This window comes from Bombus huntii, unplaced genomic scaffold, assembly GCF_024542735.1.
Source record: "Bombus huntii isolate Logan2020A unplaced genomic scaffold, iyBomHunt1.1 ctg00000086.1, whole genome shotgun sequence".
Classification (NCBI taxonomy): domain Eukaryota; kingdom Metazoa; phylum Arthropoda; class Insecta; order Hymenoptera; family Apidae; genus Bombus; species Bombus huntii.
Genome location: NW_026099341.1, coordinates 326,016 through 341,398, shown reverse-complemented (window position 1 = coordinate 341,398; position 15,383 = coordinate 326,016). Strand labels below are relative to the sequence as shown.

Below are 15,383 nucleotides of genomic sequence, written 5' to 3'. Positions count from 1 at the left end.
AAATTACAGTTTCGTGTTTAAGTTATTGTTCAGAGTTTGTTGGAATACAACGATATTAATCGCATACAGATGAGGTGATTGATCGAACGGATTCTTTCCTTCGTTGTTCAGCGATATCCTCATTAGCGTGCGTTCGTGAGATGTACCACGGCGGCTAGCACGTGCATGCTCTTTCGAGAATTCGGCGGAAGAAGCGTAGGAATATGGATGGAACATTCCCGATGGGCACGTCGAGAAGCTACTAGAAGGTTCTGTGGCACATGTGACGCCACACAGACACCCACACAGCTCACACTCATTACTGCATAGAGAGTGGGGTTCAAAACCTTTTCAAGGGCCATGGGTCACTAAGCCAGTCAGTCTGTGAATAACTAGCCAACTGACTACATTCCAGAACACACACACTTATAATTCCTGTAATAATTGTTTAATAAATATCACATTATATTGTTTCAACACAAACATTGTGTCTTCCACAGATTATTAATCTCAATTTCAAGATTAAATTCTAACAGAGCTTCCTAATAATTATGGTACAATTGGTAAAATGATGATTTTACATGAAAAAAGTAAAAAATATATGAGATAATTGAAATAACGCGATATAAATATAATTGAAATAACATCAGTAAGAACGGATGTTTTAAGCTTTCGATTTTGAGAAAACAGGGTATGAATATGTTTAGTTAAAAAGCAATCCGTGTTTATTCGAGCATTCGCGGAGAGACGCGATCGCGAGAAAGCACGTCAACGGGAGTAGTAAATTCCCGTTGCAATTAGATAACCGACGCCTCGAACTGATCGATCCCCTGATTTCTGTTACGATAATAGGGGTGGTTCAATGAATTTAACACTGTATTAACAGGTTAATATAGCTTGTATATTTAAAAATAATGAATGTAATAATAAAGACGTCACAAATTATTTAGCGATAAATACAGTTGATATGTTATAGGAATTCGACCCGACTTTGCGATATCTCTCAATGAATTCGTTAGACTAAGCAATTTATAACGTTTGACTCTTCAGAAGGGACCGATTACTCTTCGATCCTTTTCGTTGTCTTTTCTGGAAGACGACACCCACTACGCTCGGATCACGCCACCGTTCGCGCCTATGATCACGTATACCAGCTTCTTTATGCGGGTAAAATAACGCACCGAAGGCGAATAGATGTTTCTGGAACTCGCTGCTTGACGACAACTATGCGTTTATCGCTACTTTGTGTATATCTCGACGGTCATGTAAGACGATCTGTTTGCGACGGTTAGGAACACGGCCTATAGTAAGCCTTGGGGCGTAATAAACGGAGAGAATAGAATAATCTACAGGATTATCAACGGTGAAGTATATAAATATACTAACGACTCAGAAAACATAATTGAAGTGAGTTGCTTAGATATGAAATTATTGTTAATAACTAAAAGAATAATAGTACAAGTTAGATTAGCAGAGAGACAAACGTGATTGTGCAGTGAGTCTAGGAAACAGGATAAAATATAAAACAAATAAAAATGGAATATGCAATACGTCCTATCCAAGAAGATTGGATACCAACTAATACATAATAAAAGAATGTCCGCAATATTTGGAATTAAGAACAAAATTCTTAAAATAAACAACCACCATCTTTACGAACAGAGAAAATTGATTATTGAGACTAAAGAATTTTATTAAGAAACAACATGACGCTCAGAGCATAATAACTGAAGTTATAATAACCTGAGCACAACTCAAAAACTTAGCTATGACCCTTTTGTAATAACTAACAAACAAACATTTCAAACTTAATTAATCATAAACAAGCTACAGATAATTTGAAGTTAGATATGAACAAGCTTAATAACAAAATTACATAAATAGAATTTTTCTTATTTAAATGCGACAGTTCGTAGTACAAAACAAATTTTGTTCAGGAATAAGGTTTTCTGAAAATTTCCAGCGAAAATTTTTGCAAAAATTTCCTAAAGGAATTATAACCTATGAGATAAATGAAATAAAAATACAAAAACCAACTGATATTAAAAGAAGAATGATTATGTTACAAGATAATATGAAACTGTGTAAGGGATTACATATGTAACATATTGTCCCGATGTACATATATCTGCGAAGCGACTTACTACCCTGTATATTCCAGAAACTTCTTAGTTTGCCCCAGCCTTAGCAATTTGAAACTATTTTATTAAAATTAAGAATTTTCCACATTAGATCGAACGCACTTCTAATAGGTACCAAACAGTATATATATATATAGCAAGATTTTACATATCTCTAAATTATTCACAGAAAATTAATACGGCACATAAATTAGACTTCGGATTGTAAATATTAAGAATAAATAACCGATACAGTCTCACAAAAATAGAAGGATAAAGATAGAGATAAGGGATCAAAAACAACAGTTATTTTTCAAATTTGTATGAAAAGCCCTCAAGAAAATGAGTTCCTCCTTAAATTGAAAACAGTTATATGTATAGAAATCAAACTTGCGATAAAAGTAAAAAAGATAGAAAATAAGAAAATTGTATTTGTTTTTATGACTCACTTTTTCATGTAGTATAATTTCCACCGCTATTTTAGCATAGAACGCTATTTTCAAACACGAATTGTTCCAACTCGATAGTCCCTTGCTTTACTGTAAACGGAAAATTCTTTCGTGTTCTCAACCAAATTTATCAAATTCCAGCAATGACACATGCTATGTGATTGTCAGTAGAACATGGAGAAATGTTTCCAGTAAAGTTTCGAGCGACTTATCGCCGATTTTCAGGAGACACTGCGACGGTATCGCGTGTACAGTGCTTCTATCGGTGTTGATGCGCTTTAATACATAGTGCAAGAGAACACTAATAAGATTTCCCAGTGGGCCTGTAAATCCTTATAGATCACTCAAAAATATATCATATTGTTTGTTTCAACTACTAGCAATTTAAAACGTCGTCTACATATATTTAGAAAGTTAGCAAAGACATATATTTGTTCCTGAGCATGATTTCTATCAGTTGAGCGTTGTAGCAAAATGTCCGATACAATTTAATGTTGAATTTGTCTTTTTTTTAGGCTAGCTTGATTGGATTACAGGTAGATTTAAACGATCCGTGTGTTGCATCTCCAAGGCATCTTCGACTCATCGATACGCAGTGATACCCGGCAAACTTCTAGTGGACAAGCGACGTTGCTTGCAGGCAGTTTATATACATGTTTTGGCATGTGTTGTCGGCAGGCAATGTCTACAGACGCCTGTAATCTGCCCGTACGCGCCTTAAGTTTCACTGACAGACATTGTCCGCCGATTACTACGACATCTGTCTGTGGACAATAGGCCGTCAGTGTGGAGTTATCTTTACCCGAATAATTTAAGAAATATAAAATAAACTTCAACGAAAAGTTGCTAGCTTCGATATCTTACTAATACAATGTTATCGAAATTGAATAAACCTCGTTACTGTATTTAAAAGGAAATTTCATTTATATTTCAAGTTTATAGAGACAACAACAACAACCAAACAAAGAATCGCAACGAAGAAATAAACGGATACAACAAACAGAACACTGGATCGAAGATAGAACAATAAACAAGATAGAACCAAGAAAACAACAGTAACGAAGAACCGGGGCGCAGAAAAAAGCACGAAGCGTGCGAGCTGGAGAGGAAACCTGTGACCGTCGGTGCAAGCGGTAAGCATACAAAATGGTTGCCGAGCAGGAATAATCGGCTGGAGAGCCAACCTGCTGGGACCGAGCTATATGGTGGCGCCAGCTAAGCGAGCTGCCGCCCGAAAGGGTAGGTTTAACTTGTCCAATGATCCGCAAGGAGAGGGCAAGTCGCGCGCCGACCATCTATGCGCGCCATTCCCAAGTCGAACGCGAACATCTAAATGCGAAGCCAGTATGCGTTTTTACTGCAGGTATGGCGCGGTCGACCAAAAGGTCGGGCCCTCAAACGCACACATTACTTGTACAATTCGAGTGCTGCAGATACGGAAAAGCAATTTATAATTTATCGTAATTTATCGTAATGCGAATTTTGGCGCGTCGTCATAAATAGATTTTTATTTAAAACGAAATTGTTAAATATCCTTTTGTATCAATTCACATAACGTTAATAAATCAATATTAGACATATTACTCATAAATTGTACATATCTTTGTGCATATACGCATATTTTTCGTGCATATATCAATATTTGTATATTTTATGTGTATAACTTTCATATGCTTTTCGCAAATTTTACATTCATAAACATCTGCAATCTACACGTTACGTTTTTCGTTGTATTTACAAGTACGGACATTAGATATTCTATTACATTCTTTTATTATAATCTTTTGATATATTTATAGTTGTTTAATTATTAGGTCATCCCATAAGTTCGTGCCGTTTTTCGAGAGGTTATATATGTTAAGATCGTTTACATACCTTTCAGTTTCATGAAAAAATGTAATCCCCCTCTCGTTGTACAACTTCTTCCCATTTTTCTGGTAGGTTCCGTCTCGATAAAAGTTCTCTTGTTTTTCTTTAAAATAATTTTCTATGCTATTTTTGAGAGTGTCAATATTTTCAAATTTTTTAGCTACTAAAAAGTGTTGTAATGCTCTGAACAGGTGGTAATCAGATGAGGCAATGTCTGGGGAATATGGGGGATGTGCTAAAATTTTTCAATTAAATTCAGACAATTTTTTTGTAACGCTTTTCGCGACATGCGGTTTAGCATTGTCGTGATGGAAGATAACGTTGTTCCCATTCACTAAACCTAGCCGTTTTTCAGCTAGTGCTTCTCTTAATTTTTCCAACTGAGCGCAATATTTGTCTGAATTAATGGTATCACCACTAGATAAAAGTTCAAAATAGAGTATTCCTTTATAATCCCACCATACACACAAAAGAACTTTACGTGGATGTAACCCTGGTTTTGCACAGCGTTCAGGTGGCTGATTTCGTTGGGATCAGCTACGTTTCCGTTCAGGGTTTTCGAAAAGTATCCACTTTTCATCACCAGTTACCAGGGGCGTTTAAGGAATGGTTCACGTTTATTACGTGCAATTAATGACATGCACGCTGTCGTTCGTTCAAGACGGTTCCGTTCCGTAAGTTTATGGGGCACCCAAACGTTCAACTTTGACACCATCCCCATTTTTTTTAAACACCTATGAATCGTTGTCTTAGGTATTTTCAGGACATTTGACATCTCTTGAACTGTCAAACTTGGTGATTTTTCAACAAGATCCCGAATTTTATCTCCGTCTGTCTGAGGAGGACGCCCGGAACGTACCTCCTCTTCTAAACAGAAATTCCCAGCTCTAAAACGTTGGAACCACTTCCTACAGGTGCGAGATGAAAGCGTATTTTCTCCGTAAACAGCACATATGTTTTTCCTGGCAATTGTTACCGAACTTTCTTTTCGAAATTCATATAACATGAGATGTCGAAAATGGATACGCATTTCACTCGTGATTTTTTACTGTTAGAAGTCACTGTGTTCACTATATTACGATCTTATGCCCACGAAGATCTACTCTAGCCTGTTCTCGATCAGCTAAGCTCAAGTGCATTGGTCCCGTATCGCCGTATGTTTAGAAATCGACACATGAAATATATACACAAAAGTGTATAAATATATACACAAAAACTTATGGGATCACCTAATATGTAAACGATTTTGAACTATTTAATTTAATAAAGACCTTAGATCGACGGATTTTAATTGCTGTCACATAATCGTTAATTCATTACTTTTCCTCCAACTGTCACGAATTTTCACAAAGTGTGTATTTCGGATCGTTAATCTCATACGGATGTAAACTTCATTTTCTTAATAATCTTGGTCAATCATGTATCACATTTTCTATAAAATCTATAAGATCAGCAAGTGCTCTAATACTTGTGAACAATCATATATCTTAATTCGCGCCTTTTGTATTAATACAGAAGCTTCATGCGAGAATGAATTTTCGATATAAATGTTCTCAATGTTGTAAATCGAGTTCTACCAGAGCAACCGAGCCAAACGGACGTGTAAAACAGTGCTTCAGAAAAAGTGCGGCAAGTGGGGAAGAGAAAGTTACGAACGGCAACGCCCATAGCTAAATGGTGGAAACTCGTGTCTTCTACTAAGAAGACTACAAGCAAAACTAAAATGAAAAAGCACATCCCACCGATAAAAATAATTAACAAAGACGAACAATACTACATAAATAAAACAACAAACATATCAAAACCAAGCCAATCAATAAACGAAGAACAGGAATGCCCAGCTACAAACGAAGTTGATATGGAAACAATACCAAACAATGAAGAGAATATTACCAATAACGAATTAACCCAACAGGATGAAAGCTGGAAGGTGGCAAGTTATAACAAGAAACGAAAAATAACAGGAAATTCAGATACAGAAAAGCAGCGATGGCTGCAAGAATTACCATTAAGAAACTCCTTCAGCTCACTTACGGAAGAAATAGACGACCCAACAACCAAAAACACAACTAAATCAACGCAAACTACAAAACCACCACCAATATTTGTCGACGCCCAGATAATAGACCCGCTTATTGATCGACTAAACGATATAGTTGGGAAAGAAAACTACACAATAAAACAAACAAAATTAGAACAAGTAAAAATTCAAATAAACAACCCAGAAAATTATAGGAAAGTGATAAAAGAATTAAAAGAAAAAACGCTGTGTACCACACATACCAGCTGAAAACGGAAAGGAGCTACGAAATAGTTATAAGAGGACTACATTCAAAAACTAACACAAAAAAAATTAAGTGACGAATTAGCAAAAATTGGTCACCAAACAAGAGCAATAAACAATATGACAAGATACGATACGAAGCATTTAACAACACACTGTCCATACGTGGGGAAAATAAATGAAGTAAAATGTTACAACTGTAATGGAAACCACCCAGCCAGCTATAAATGATGCGAAATCAGAAAACAATCACAACGTAAACAGTTTCCACCACTTGGCAATAGATCAATCAATAACTACCAACCACAACAAAGTATAACGGATAATTAAGCAACATTGAAAGCACAAAATGAACCAAAAGCTATAAACGGAAACACCGATCCCCAAGGAAACCGCAGCTACGCGCAAGTAACCCAAAACATTAGACAAACAACGCCCACAAACAAACAGAATCAAAGCAACAACACCAAAGACGATACAGAAATCAAAGAAATGCTCAGACAATCCATTAAAGGTACAGAGATATTAAGAAAAATGGTAAGTGAGAAAAACACAATACTAAGGCAACAAGTACAACAAACAACAGTCATGTTACAACTACACACAAACTTGCTAAGTAAAAAATAAAAATGGACATGCTTAAAATAGCAGCCTGGAACTCTAACGGACTACAACAAAGGGCCCTAGAAACTAAAACATTCCTGTATAATAATAATATCGACATACTACTCGTATCGGAAACACACTTCACTATAAAAAGTTACATAAAAATACCGTACTACACAATATATGATACCAAGCATCCCTCAGGAAAATCACACGGAGGGACCGCAGTAATAATAAGAAACGACATTAAACACCACTAACACAGCCAAGCTAGTAAGGAATATATACAAGCAACCACCGTTACTGCACAAACTAGCAGCAACCATTTACAGTTGTCAGCAGTATATGTACCACCGCGACACAAAATGACATCACAAACGTGGGAAGAGTACTTTCAACACTTAGGTGACAAGTATATCGCAACGGGAGACTACAATGCAAACCACACGCTATGGGGATCAAGAATTACCACACCTCGAGGTAGAACCCTGGAAAAATACATTAACAACAACCTCAATATATTATCCACAGGAAGACATACTGGCCGACAGACCTGAGCAAAATACCTGGCCTACTCGATTTTGCAGTTACAAAGGGACTAAACGCAAATAAACTAAAAATAACACCCAGCCTCATTGCATACAGCCCAATTGCTTACAGAAACAAATTAATACTTTATAGCAATCCAGGGACACTATGCAACAGAACAAACAAATGGCAAATTTTTAAAGAAATAATCGAGAGCAAAACCAGTTGCAGCATCCCATTGGAAACACCCGAACACGTCGAACAGGCAGTAACACCATTGACAGAAACTATCCAAGAAGCATCATGGACAACCACTATACCTGAACCAACCAACAGACAAACAAAAATAATTCCATCAGACATACTTGAAAAAATTAGAGAAAAAAGAAAAGCGAAAGCAAAATGGCAAAAACATAGAACGCGAGAAAACAAAAAACATCTAAACAAACTTGCAAAGGAAATAAAAAACAAAATAAAAGTGCACAACAATAACGAATTCACAAAATTCATAGAGTCACTCTCTGCTCACGAGAACTCCAACTACTCCCTATGGAAAGGCACGAAAAAAAAAGAAACCAATAAAACTAGTCCCAGCAATCAGGACGGCAGACAACACATGGGCAAGAAGCAACGAAGAGCAAGCTGAAGAATTTTCCAACCACCTTTGAAACACATTTATACCACATAATATCAACAACAGCAACCCCAAATGTCATACGGACGAGGATGCGTTTACCACTAGTACCTCAACTGACAACCACTATACCATACCTAAAACAACAGTACAAGAAATTAAAAACATAATCGAGAAAACAAAAAACAATAAAGCACCACGAATCAACCTAATCAATGGTAAAATCTTGAAAAACCTTCCGCCAAAAGCGATAACACTAATGACAATAATATTCAATGCAATACTAAGAATCCAATACTTTCCTAAACTGTGGAAACTAGCACAGGACATAATGTTACCTAAACCAGGCAAAGAACCACACCAAACTGCATCTTACAGACCAATATCACTACTTCCTGTGTTTTCCAAAATACTAGAGGAAATAATATGCAACCGCATAAAACCAATAATATAGAAGGAAAAATTAATACCAGATCACCAATTTCGATTCAGAAACATACACTCCACTATAGAGCAAATGCACAGGCTCATTAAAGAAATAATACTAGCATTAGAAAACAAACAATACTGTACAGCCCTCTCTATGGACATAGATAAAGCATTTGACAAAATAAACCACGAAAGCCTACTACAAACAATCAGGAAACAATTTCCAGAGCAAATATACCAATTAATAAAATCTTACTTAAGCAGCAGAACCTTCGTAATAAAAATCAAGGACACATACTCTGAAGTTAAAGACATCAAGGCAGGGGTTCCGCGAGGAACCGTCTTAGGATCAATACTATACACAAAACATACCAACAACTACCAATAGCAAAATACTGACACTCACGGACGACACAGCTGTACTAGTCAGGCACACTAACCCAGAAACAGTAGTCAAATTACTACAAGAACATATCACAAAAATAGAAAAGTGGCTGCAAGATAAACAAATAAAAGCAAACCCCGATAAATGCAACCATATTACACTCACACTGCGAAAACAGACACCATCAAACATCCTACTGAGCGGCACGCACATACCGCAAACAAAGCAAGTCAAATACCTAGGACTAGACCACCTAAAAACACAACTCACATGGAAACAGCATACTAAATCAATAATAGACAAAATACAGACAACAAGGAGACAAATGCATTGGCTAACAAGTCGAAAATCCAAATTAAGCATAGAAAATAAATTAAAAATATACAAAACGATCATAAAACCAATCTGGACGTACGGAATACCACTATGGGGGGCAGCGGCAATGAGCCATATAAACAAAATAGAGACAGCACAAGCTAAAATTCTTAGAACAATAGTAAACGCCCCATGGTACGTTAGAAACGAAGGCATACGGAAGGACCTGGGAATACCAATGGTCAAAGAGAAAATTAGCAGACACGCAGAAAAATACAAAGAAAGAATAGGAACACAGCCAAACTGGCTAGCTGCGGAAACGATTAACACCTCAAACATGGATAGAAGGCTGAAAGGGAAATACCCAGCAGACCTCACAAAGGACACAACCAAACAAACACGAAGATGGTATCCCACTAGGGGTAGCTACCCACATAATAATCTAACAGCTAAAAAATTCTACCAAATGTCCAAACTGGACAAATTGTGAATCTAATCTATAAAATAAAAAAAAACCTGTGATCTGAGTTTAGATCTCAGTTTAGAGTGATACATCTCCTAAAAGGATTAAGAGATTTTTTAACAAATTCCCAAAATAACAGTGAATTTTAGAACAAAGATAATGGAAATACATAAACATCTTGTTAATAACGACGTGGGTATACTGATAGGAACTAATATCTGCAGAATATATGAATGTCTTAAACATAACGTAATGCTAAAAAACGTTCTCTTTGTCCAACGACTTCTTGATTCCTATACAACCTCTCCTGGTTACCTTGCGCACGCGTAACATTCACGTACCGTTACATGCATTGCCATTCCATACTTTTCGTATCCTTTTTATACTGTTACTTGAATATAGAATTATATAAAAAATACAAGAGCACAAAGATATAGAAAATATAAAAATATAAAAATAAAAGATTACAAAACTGTCAAAATTACAGAAAATCAGATTAAACATTAGTACCTATATTCTACATTCTTTTTGTATTACATATACATTTTTTACATTATAAATGTCGGGTTTACATTAGAATTAGGGTTAGGGGCGTGAAACGAATCTTCATTTGGATTACACATTGTCGTTGTGCAATAGGGAAGACATTGACTAGTGCAACTGCGATTATTATAGAATCGGACAAGTAACCGTGGTAATTAGATACTCAAGAAACTAATGACAATGATCCTAAGTGCAATAACGAATCCGCGGTCAACGGGATAGTAGATGTACGGGCTCACAAAATCTAAGTCGGACTCTTTGTTAATAAAACGCGTAATATTCACTGGCCGTATGGGGTTACTCTTTTCGTCGATGAGATCACAAGAAAGAATGAATTTCCGTCCCGATGATGCCACAGAGAAAAACTATGATGGGGTATGTCTAAGGACACGAGATCATCGGATTCGTCGAGGATAGCCTTCGTTCAGAAAGTAAGGGAAATTGACGTTGCTGCTAATTGGTCAATTTCCATATTGGTGGTTAGAAAAAGATACTAGCCGCCCTCGAGGGAAAGTTGCCAGTGGGAGACGCCGCTCGTTGAAAAATAGGTCTCCCCTATTTTCCCGTAGTTGGGACAAAGACTGTTTGTCTGTTTGAAGGACTTTAGTTGACTAAATCTTAAGATTTATGACGGGCCCTCCAGCTAGCCGAACATGTACTGCGGAGACGCATCGACATCTGGCAATCGTCTTACTCGAAGAATAGGGTCTGCGTGTGGCGAGCCACCGGACAGAAGCCGTTGGAATGTTTACTGTCGCGTGTCGCCACGAATATTTCTTTTAAGGAGAGCTATAGAATTACTCCATACCTTTGTTAGGCAAAGCGTTCATCCTTTGACCGCGGCTACGTTGGGCGACAGACTGTCACCTCGAGCCAAAGCTCACCGTCACTAATCTCGAACAATTACAATCGGATTGAATAACTACAATAGTTTAGTTACAGTTATAGTAGACTTTAGATTGCAATGTTGCGGGGCTATCCCAAGGTTCCGGTGTCCTTTCATCTCCGACGTATATTTAACTATATATATTAACTATATATTTTCCCTAGGAACAGTAAGATTTTAGCGATACAACTTTATCAAGAGATCTTAATGTCATAAACGGTATCGAAACTTCGTAATTGATATTGTTAAGGAAGAAAATATTGGTAATCTCCTCAAACGACGAGCGCTTGATATTCACAATTAGAACTCGATATCTTAGCTTCTTATAATATCCTAATAAAATGTTATTTATCGATTACAATTGTCCTGTCGTATTTTATTGTGTTTGCTTTATAAATGTGAACTTTATTCAAAAAGAGTTCATCGATATAACGGTATTGAAGAGAACTACTCGAGAAGCTATATCTAGCCCTTGGATGGAGGGATTGCTTGCTTCTTACAATCGAATAATTGGAGTGTAACTAGAAACACGAACGGTAATTTAGCAATGGAGAAGAACTTTAGAACGACAGCAATTTTCTTCTTGTTTCTTTGAGAAAGGCACCGTTCATTTTATGTTTGACGAGAATGGGGTTGTTGGACGAATTTGATTAGAAAGGAAAGATCTTTAACAAATATTCTTCCCATTGATACATTCCTATATTTTTGATTTAATTATTTGAAAATGCAATTTTGCATATACCTATGTGCAATTATATACTATAATCGCAGGCGTTTCTTTAAAATGATGTACTATTGAAACAAGGCAAAGTATCGTCGAATTCTTCTAGATTCAATTTCTCAAAAGAATGGCTCTATTGATTAACCAAACATAGTTCCCATAAGCATATACGTACTTCTCAGAAAAGATAGTTATATCTAGATCAATATTACTCCCCACAGTGACCTATATGTCAAAGAAAAAAAAGACACATCAAGTATTAAATCATACTACTATTACGTCCACTATCTCTACAAATCCTCCACTCTTGGAAAAGTCTATCTTATTCAAACGTAACGTAACTCAAATTAAATCTTTTCCATCATCATAAATACGAAACATTTATAAAATTATCATCTTCGATTATTTACTCAACATCTAGCTAACAAAATCTTCTCCATCGCCGTACCCCTTAATCCTGACTGCGTACAATTAACGTATGAATAGTTAATTTATTGAAATTTAAACGACCATTTTACGCTACTTGTACTCGAATGATTTTAGGATCTTGCTGTATCTCTTGCACAGTGTTATACTGACAGGCGAGAAACATAGAAACGTAACTTCCGATCCACTGATTTACCCTAAACACACGATGATAGGTTATACGGTGGACGCAATACAGAAGCGTTTCCGATGCAATTCGAAGGTGCGTTGTTACAATGGAGTTCATCGATCCATAGTGACTATTTCCCCGCCAACTACAGCCTGTAATAACGGAATAGCCAATAAAGTATATCCTGTCGATTTAATCGTTACCCCCACGGTGCACCGCGCGCACGGAGATCGGATCGGTGATTTTCACGTGATGTTTCGCAAATCGTGAGGCGCTCGCGTGATTCGCGCGTTTTAAGCGTTCCCGCTCTTCCCGTCCGATAGAAAGAGAAAGGGAACAGGGGGTGGAAGGAAGAGGGAAGATACGTGATGCGGGTTCAACCTGCCGCGGGAACCTTTAAAGAAGGTCGGTGCAACGGGAGAGATGTAATTTTAATAAATTGGAGAACAAGTCATTGTAAAAGATTGATATTCAGATGTTGGAGATGCAGCAGATTTACAACTCGCTGGAATTAAGTTAGTTAAGGCGTTGAAAACCTAACGTCTTTTCAAAGGCGTTTGCCGCGTTTCTTTTCAAATCAAAATACATACATACGATACGTACAATGTATGCGCCTAAAGTTTTAAAGTTAATTTCTATTCAAGGAATGGACTGTTTTATTATAGATTTAGGAAATTGAAAAGAAGCAATTGCTTGTTTCTAAGAAAGAATCGCGAGAAGTACAGTTAGAAACTGTATTGTGAATCACTTTTCCTGGTTTCCGTAACGAGGAAGTGAAAAAAAAAACGCAGACAAGTCAGCGTTTACCGCAGCTAAATGGAAGATACGCAGGTACGAGTCGTTACAGTTTTGTCGTTGCAACGATTCCCGCTGCGTAATTTGATAATGAACAGTTGAAAAATAGCAGCGTTGTATCCGTACTCTTTAATATCCCATTATATGGAAGTTAACGACCGGAAAATACACCGCTCGACTACTTGAAGGAAGTAGCTCATGAGCAAGTCTTTTGTATCCTCGCAATGGTATAATTCCTGTAACGTCTCGTTCTCGGAGGATTTATTTCGTTGATTTGTACTTGTTTATTGCTTTTGTGTTTTCATGAATGGAGCATGTCGCATGCGAATCGTAATATGGTTTTAATGGCGTTTCGACTTCAATGATATCAGCGGCTGATTGCGCTTCCCGTAAGAAGCTTCCAATCATTATGTATTTTAGGAACAACAGATAAGGATATTTAGAGAACGAATTAATTATTCAATTGTTCGCGCAAGAAATACCTGTCTCTTTTTCGAAAGTTATAAATGCTGTTTTCAAAGAGTTCCTTAGCTCACCATAAACCAGATAAGAATCTTTGGTTCCATCTAGAAAAAGAAACCTTCAGATCAAACCGAAAGGGGTTCGGATTATATTTTCTAATCGTATTTGTATATTTCTTTTTACGGTCAGCTTGTCATCCACGTACAATCGAACAGAGAGTCCATTAATTATTTCCCTTCGACTTGTTTCAGGGGGAGCATCTCGGAAGCCATGCCGGCTGACGAGTTCGCTGGAAATCGAAACAGAAGCAAACCAAGACTGCAACCACCTTAACGAACCGCTATTATCACTGGCAAGGTCATCGGGCAGACCGGATCTAATCATGCTCACGCCGACCATGCTTCCTGTGCACTCGTTCCTCTTTCTTAACGACGTCAACCAGAAGATCGGGTGGTAAAAAATTCGAAATCGAGTTGATTGAAAATCTCAAGGAATATTAAAAAAAAATACGAATAAACAATTTGATATAGAAATCATCCATTTTGGGCAAAGAAAAGAAACAATCGGAAAAAGGAATAACCACAGAAGCTCTGAATTTCATTGCTTCCTAATGGTACTTCCTTGGATATTTTTACATTCTGGAGGCGTGAACGAACTCTGAAAAACAGAAACGACTTCTATCGGATGATCGAAAAAACTACCTGGACACTGAGTATAATTATTCACACGTGCGGATGCCATTTCCGGCATGTTTCTCCATGAAGAAGGTCAGCTTCAGTTTTTGCCACTTGTAGATAGAAGTTGAAGTGGCGGACGTCTTAACGAGGTTGCTAGAATGTCAAAGAAATAGATGAGGGAAATATTATGAAGATATATTTATGAATATCTAATTGAGCATTTAATTAAGAACTTAATCGAAAGACCAAAATAAGTTGGTTCTTGAGACCAAGTACCTATCTAAGTATAATAGTCTTTTGTACTTACGGTTTAGTAAGAGGACTCGAGTAAAACGATTACTCGTTAAAAGGAACAATAGAATAATTATGCCTCCGCAGACGGTGGTCTCTGCTTTCATGCCTCATCGCGGAGAATCTCAGCGAAAAAAGTATCCCGAGGCGTGAGCTGAAAGGTGGCTATGTAGGCTGCCTAGTGAATGCCGTCGCCATGGTGGAGCTGGCGTGTAGCAACTCCCTAAGTCCAGGAACCTAATCCCGCGTCAGAAAGACAAAATTCGCTACGGAGAAAAGTAAACAAAAATATATATATAGGAAAGAAGAGACAAAGATTAAAGATCGTTAAGAATTAAAGGTAACTTAATGA

At 37.0% G+C, this 15,383-nt stretch overlaps 1 long non-coding RNA gene across 1 annotated transcript; it reads right to left on the bottom strand.

The window, feature by feature from the left end:
- Positions 1–13,257: 13,257 nt before the first annotated feature.
- On the bottom strand, positions 13,258–15,365 carry LOC126876622 (uncharacterized). Its single transcript, XR_007694379.1, has 2 exons — positions 14,269–15,365; positions 13,258–14,167 (listed from the first exon to the last, which is right to left on the bottom strand). It is a non-coding gene; the product is annotated as an uncharacterized LOC126876622 (long non-coding RNA).
- Positions 15,366–15,383: the final 18 nt, after the last annotated feature.